This window comes from Carassius gibelio, chromosome B8 (assembly GCF_023724105.1).
Source record: "Carassius gibelio isolate Cgi1373 ecotype wild population from Czech Republic chromosome B8, carGib1.2-hapl.c, whole genome shotgun sequence".
In the NCBI taxonomy this organism is placed as follows: Eukaryota; Metazoa; Chordata; class Actinopteri; order Cypriniformes; family Cyprinidae; genus Carassius; species Carassius gibelio.
The window spans coordinates 11,671,727-11,678,372 of NC_068403.1; the positions used below are offsets into that span (position 1 = coordinate 11,671,727).

The following is a 6,646-nucleotide window of genomic DNA, read 5'->3' on the forward strand; positions in this document are numbered from 1 at the left end:
ATCCATTTTAAACTAACTTCACTGAGTTACTCCAAATATTCTGGTACAAAAAGATGCAGGGCTCAGAAGCAGGGTGCCATAATAACGATTAACACTAACGAGAATGTGGGAAATTACACTCTTTCCTTCAAGCTCAACACTTCTGTCTTGTGGGGATGGGTGATAATAATAACCCCTTCTCTCGAAAAAACAACCTTTGCAATCACACAGAGCAGCACATCACATTCAGTCACTTTTTTTAAAAAAGGTATGTACAGTACATTGAAATGTATTAATTAGACTCTGCCCAGCCACTGACATGGATGGAGGACCTGCTGAGAGCATTCTCCTTTCCTCTGCTTTATCATGATCTCCATCTGAACCTTTTTATCTCTCCTTTTCTGCCGTACTACATTTCATACTATCTCTTCTGCACACTACACTTTGAAGTCTCTGTGCTCTTTAGAGAGGCTTGCCTGTGTCAGTGGGGATTTGCATCGCTAATGGGAGTAATTTGCAGTCTGCGTTGGGCTGATGTGCCTGCAGCACCGGACTCTATGGTGTGACCCAGCTTTACCACCCAATCAGAAGAATCTGACACGCATACAATTGTTTAGTGGCTTTACTAAGTAGAAAGTTAAGTATAGCCAAGTTCAACCATCCATCCATCCATCCATCCATTGATGTGATGTTCCACCCTTCTGCAGGTTCTCACCTATGGTGTTTCTATATCTGAGCACTGAGATTCCCTCGATCTGGTTCCTGGAACTGAACATCCTACAGTCCATTCTGCCCAGCAGCTTGAGGACAAATTCTGAAGAATTGCGGGTAACAATGCTGGGTGGAAAACACTCTGATTTGACCAGAAAAAAAAAAAAGAAGTTCAGCTTCTAATAAAATCACTCAGGGTCTCTGTCTCTCTTTGCTGTTGTTGGGTGTTTTAGCCCTCATATTTCTGGGAAAGAAAGAAACATAAAATGCTCAGATGGATATTGATGAATGCATAAGGCAGACTGTCTTCTGTAAAATGTTTGCAATTCTTGGGGAAAAAACATGAATGCGGAAGATTAATAGATTAGGAGTGGTAGAAAGCTCAGGATTACCTTTGACCTGCAGGCCTTGTACAAAAAGCACAAATCCCCCACACTAATAATCACAGCACCACGGATCTGAACATGCTGGTTTCCTGTAACACTGCCTGATGTCTACAGCAGTAACCAGGGCATGTAGATTCAGGCATTAAAGTCTTTATTGCAAAATTTGGCTATACCAATATTGAAGCATGTACAATAACTTTCACTTAGAATCAGACCAGATTATAATCTTTTTCTGAAAAAAAAAGAAGATATTTCTTAGAATTAATTATTTCATTAAGAATTAAGTTTCTCTTAATTTTTGTTTTAAGAATAACATGAAAGGATTTAATGCTGTCTAACTAAAAGTTGTCGAATATAACAAATTCTACACTAGTAAATCTTAACAATAAAATGGTTTACATTTAATTTAATCTTATAGGGCATTCATTTACTCACCCTCATGTCATTCCAAACTTGTATGAGTTTGTTTATTATGTTGAACATGAAAGTATATATTTTGAAGAATGCTGGTATTCAGATAGTTGATGGTCCCCATTGACTTCCATAGTATTTTTTCCCTGCTATGGGAAAGTCCATGGGTACCAACAATTGTTTGGTTCTTCAAAATTCTTCAGAAAGTCTTCTTTTGAGTTCAACATAAGAAAGAAACTTATACAGGTTTGGAACAACATGAGAGTAAAGGATGACAAAATGTTCATTTTTGGCTGAACCTTTCCTTTAAGCTTACATCCAAGGTTTTAAAAGGTTTAGACTTTATCTTATCCTTTGACAGATTTGTATTGGAATAATCAGAATATTTTTAAATATCGATGACTGTGATATATATTTTTTTTTTGTCGTGACTTTGTGTGGGAGGAAAGCTGAGTATTTTGTAAGAATATGCTGCAAAAGCTAATCAGCGACTTTACTGAAAAACTATTTTTAAAACCATTTCATCTTAGTTGTCCTCTCATTAAATTAATCCTAAATTAATCCAATGATTCTTTTGTTCAGACACTCCAATTAGTCAAAGCAATCCTTTTTCCTCATAAACTGTTAGAACCTTTTTAATCCAGTGCTACAATAACATCTTAACAGCAATTTTGATACATCCATTCAAATTATCACAGTCTTGCTTTGTGCTCTCACTGTCTGCTCTGTTACCATGGTGATTAGCCTATTTGTGTGTGTGTGAGACAGGGGTGTGCAGAACTTGATCCTGCGAACTGCGTGAGGGATCTGGAGCAGACCATATTGATCATTTTGGTCCTGGGCCGCTGGCTGATGCCGAAGGGCGACATGTCACATGACCAACTATCCCAGCTCCTCATGGTTTACGTGGGGCTTGGAGCTGATATCCTGGACATCTTGGACATGTTTAAGCCACAAGTGAAGACCATGCAGGCCATGATCATTGGCCATGATCATTGTTGGGCTACGTTTGCTCTCCTGGGACTTTATAATGTTTCCTCTTGTTCTTACCCAGACCAGCCGTCCCAAGGTCCAGGTGGGGTTTCAGACAGACAGCACCCAGCCTGGGCAAGCTGGGACGGACTGTTTCCTGTTGCTCTAGTGAAGCCTGGAGCCTTCTGCTAATGATGGGTCTGCAGGATGCACCACTCCTGATTTATCGTCTGTATCTCTTGATACATGAGAATGTTTTGAACCAGATGATGATGATGATGATGATGATGATGATCTTCTTCACATGCAAGAACATCCTCATTGTTTTGCTGGAGGTCTACAGGATCTATGTTGTCCACTTTGAGCAGAGCAATCCAGGGAGCAGAACTGAGTCATGTGACCTGTCTCATCTATCTATCCATCTGTCTGTAAATCTGACTCTAGAGAATTTATTTTTAAAGTGCCTTGTATGTTTAAAAGTTTTTGAAGGTTAAACTTACTCAAAATTTATTTTTATCAATAAGATTCAGAGCTTTAGATTCTGAGATTATATTATTTAAAAAGCTGACAACTAGCATTTGCAACACAATACAACACAATAGGCAGCGGCTGCTATACCACGCGAGGCCAGCAGATGGTAGTGTGAACAAACTCAATGTGAGGACAGAGCTCTTGAAATTCGGAAATTGCTCTGAAGATCAACGACGCCTCTTCAGCTGTACCTTGACGCACACAGCAACCTGTGACATTTCAGCATCTAACATCAGATCAATAGGTAACAAATCAGTTCCTGAGTGCCTCCTGATGTTTGGGAAATATCTGTCCACGGCTGTCTCATTACTCAAAGTTCAAGCCTTTCTTCTTGATCAGAGCTTTTGTATCTTTTTGACGCTGACATGTTTGATTGAAGTACTGTCATGAAAACCAAAATAGCATGCTAAAATATCAGTGAGATTGGAATACACATCTCCTGTCAGTCATGAGATTAAAAGCAGGAAACGCGTACGTGGTTTATTAGAACGGCAGATAATTAGGATATCAGTAAGAGTATGTACCGTCATGATATCTGTCTGTCTATCTACATGTTATTGTTTGTTTTTACAAGCTCTCAGATAGCTGGACAAGCTAAAAGAGAGAAAGAAACCTGACAGACGTGAACAGAATAAGACAGAGAGGGAAACACCTCAAAGAGAGCGCTGTCATTAGTGTTGTTCTTTCACAAAATCTTTCATTCCTGTGATGGCTGACAGTGCCTGTGACAAAAGAACCAGACAAAATCAGGGCAACAGTCTTTCTTGTGTTTCTCTCTATCTCTCTCTCTCTCTCTCTCTGTACTCAGCTCTCCATTAAAATAAATCAGAAACAATTAAAGTCCACCGAAAACATCATAACACAATGAAACTGTCCTGCATCTTTTCCTGCCTCCCCTCAGCTCCCCAGAGAGCACATTCTCATTTTCAAAGTCCTTTGCCCAAAATCGAGTGCTCTGTGGATACTGTAATGTGCTGGATAAAGCGAGGATGGAGAATGAGAGAGAGTGAGAGAAGGAGAAAGTAAAAGGTAAAGAAAGGAGAGTGAAGAGCAGATTGTTGGAGGAGAGAGATAAACTGCATGCTTTAATGAGATTTGAACTCGTGGGAGGAGACACAGTCAGCTGATCAAACGGTTAAACAACCACCTGCCCTAGATAGACAGAAGAGAGGAGAGGAGGAAAAGAAAGTGTGCAGCTATGAACGGTTTGGAAAGGTTCAGATCCAAAATGGAAGGAAGTTACTTTTTGTTCAAAAGGTATAGAAAGGTTCAGAAAGGAAAGTGTGCAGGGATTTCCAGTTCGGAAAGGTTTAAGATAGAAAATGTAAGAAACGTCAAATTAATCTTTTAAACACCCTCAAAACTTCTCTCACAACTTTCTTTTTCCTGGACTCAGAAGAAGATATTTTGATGGATGTTTTAACACATTTGTGCACGTTATGGAAGGAGTTCAAAACAACATTCAAAACCCTGTTAACTTCCACTCTAAGGACAAAAAATAATTTTTTGTGTACTGCAGGAGAAAGTCATACAAGTTTGGAATCACATGAGAATGAGTAAATGACGACAGTATCGGGTGAACTAATAGAGAAAACACACAAACCCACATGTAAATACTTATATCTTAATATTCTTTCATTTAAAGCACATAATATTGTCAAGTAATGACTAGCTTTAAATGAACAGGTGCATACCTGTAGAACAACACTTGACAAGAATCCCATGACTAACTTTTCCTCTGATTCATAATGCATATATAAGCAGCACATATGTGAAAAAAGCGGCTTGGAACTGCAACAGCAGGCTCACATTGTGCTGTCAATGTGAAACAGGCCTTAAACATCCACTCGCTGCCTCAACTCCATCTGTACTAAGAAATTTGATCAGTTCTTGTTACTGTCAGTCCTTTTTCCAAGATATAGAGTAATAGCACTTAACTTGAACTATTTTATGGCATATTTATAAATGAGTGAAGCTGCATGTTAGCGACTGGGAGCACAAAGCACCAAAGTGGTGCAATGTGACAGCTATACTTTACAATCTATAAGTAATCTGACAGTAAATGCCACTGTTTTGTAGTACATTTATAAAATTCATTTATTTCTCTCATAAAGAATCAAATTAAACTTTCTGCCTATTTCCCCCTCAAGCTGATCTAAATCGTCTGCAGTCATCACACATGTTTTTTGCATAATTTAAGGCTCATACATCATGAGCTGTCCATCACTTTCCCTGGGGCTTTTTATCAGATGATTCAACATATGACGGCATTTACTCTCTTTTTCCACCCCCTCTGCTGCTCACCCACTGCACTGCACTCACCCGCTGCCACTGTCATGGCTAACAATTAACAGATTTAAAATATTTTAAATTAAAAATACCAGTTTTTTTCAACTTTGACTCCGGCTGTGTTCACACAGTCTGTGTGTGGGATTGGCGACCAATTTAACAGGCGATAAGCAGGCCATTCATATGAGCGTTTTTTTCCACTGCGCTACTTTTCCATTGTTTTCTATGTAGCTAAATGTGCTAGACAGGCACGCTGATCTGACTTATTGCAACTTTTGCAGCAGCATGGAGTTCTAAAAGAACAGCTCTCAAGTTACAAGAAGTTCAACTTTAAAAAAAAGTGTTAAAGAGCTGTGAGTGAAACGCGAAGCTGCTGCCTTAAGTTTGCAACTCCCCGCAAACAGCAGCCCTTTACCAGCTTCCGATTTCTGCCGGCATGAGAATTAACAATTATTTGGCATGATCTTGGATTGGTTGGTTCTTTAAAGCTCATCCCGGAGTTGTCATAGCAACAGGTCCTTAAGCTTAAGGGCCGTTTCATAGTCAACGCATCTGTACGCAAACGCGTCCCCGAGGCTACGCATCCTTACGCTTCGGCTGCCATTATGCGTAGCCAAATGTGTCGTCCTAGTTTTTTATACGCGACGCGCCGATTCACGCAATACTATGCGTTGTCGGTGTGGGCGACATTGCAAGTATTGTAGATTAATTCAAGTATATTGTGTTTACAGAAGAAGAAGGTTTGAATACAATGGCGGGCGAAGAGGAAAAATTATGCGAACTTATACGTATTCATCCACATTTATACGATAGTTCATCAGCAACAGAATACACTCCTCTTCAGTTGCCATTGTGATCTGAATATCACGTGACCCGACTCTACTAATATCACCCGACTCTACTACCCCCTGTTGCGTGAGCGGTGTATTGCATACACGCATCACCTGTGACGCTTGCGTTCACTGTTTAGTCTATGAAAGGGAGCGCGTCGCTCGCATTGCTTGCTCGCATTGCTTGCTCGCATTTCTCGCGTTGACTATGAAACGGCCCTAAACCTGCTCAGGGTGCAGGCTTATTTCATCTACGGTGGAGTATCCCTTTCAGATACTTTAATTAATGCTGTCATGTAACAATTTGCGTCAAAGATCAAATTAAATGACTTGCTAACTACAACACTGAAATAAAAAATTTAAGCCTGTACAAATACTAGAAACATTAATATGAATAATTGGGAATCATGTAAAAACATAAAAACAGTGCACATTTCATTTATCTATTATTACATTTATGTAGGTTTGTTAGCTTGGCTGTTTCCAGAAATTGGTCAAGTTTTTTTGTCAGGTGTCTTTATTTTTTACTGTATTTTT

General features: G+C 39.4%; 1 pseudogene; it reads left to right on the forward strand.

Moving 5' to 3' along the window:
• The first annotated feature begins 696 nt into the window (after positions 1-696).
• LOC127964153 (transmembrane protein 26-like) lies at positions 697-2,953 on the forward strand (annotated as a pseudogene).
• Positions 2,954-6,646: the final 3,693 nt, after the last annotated feature.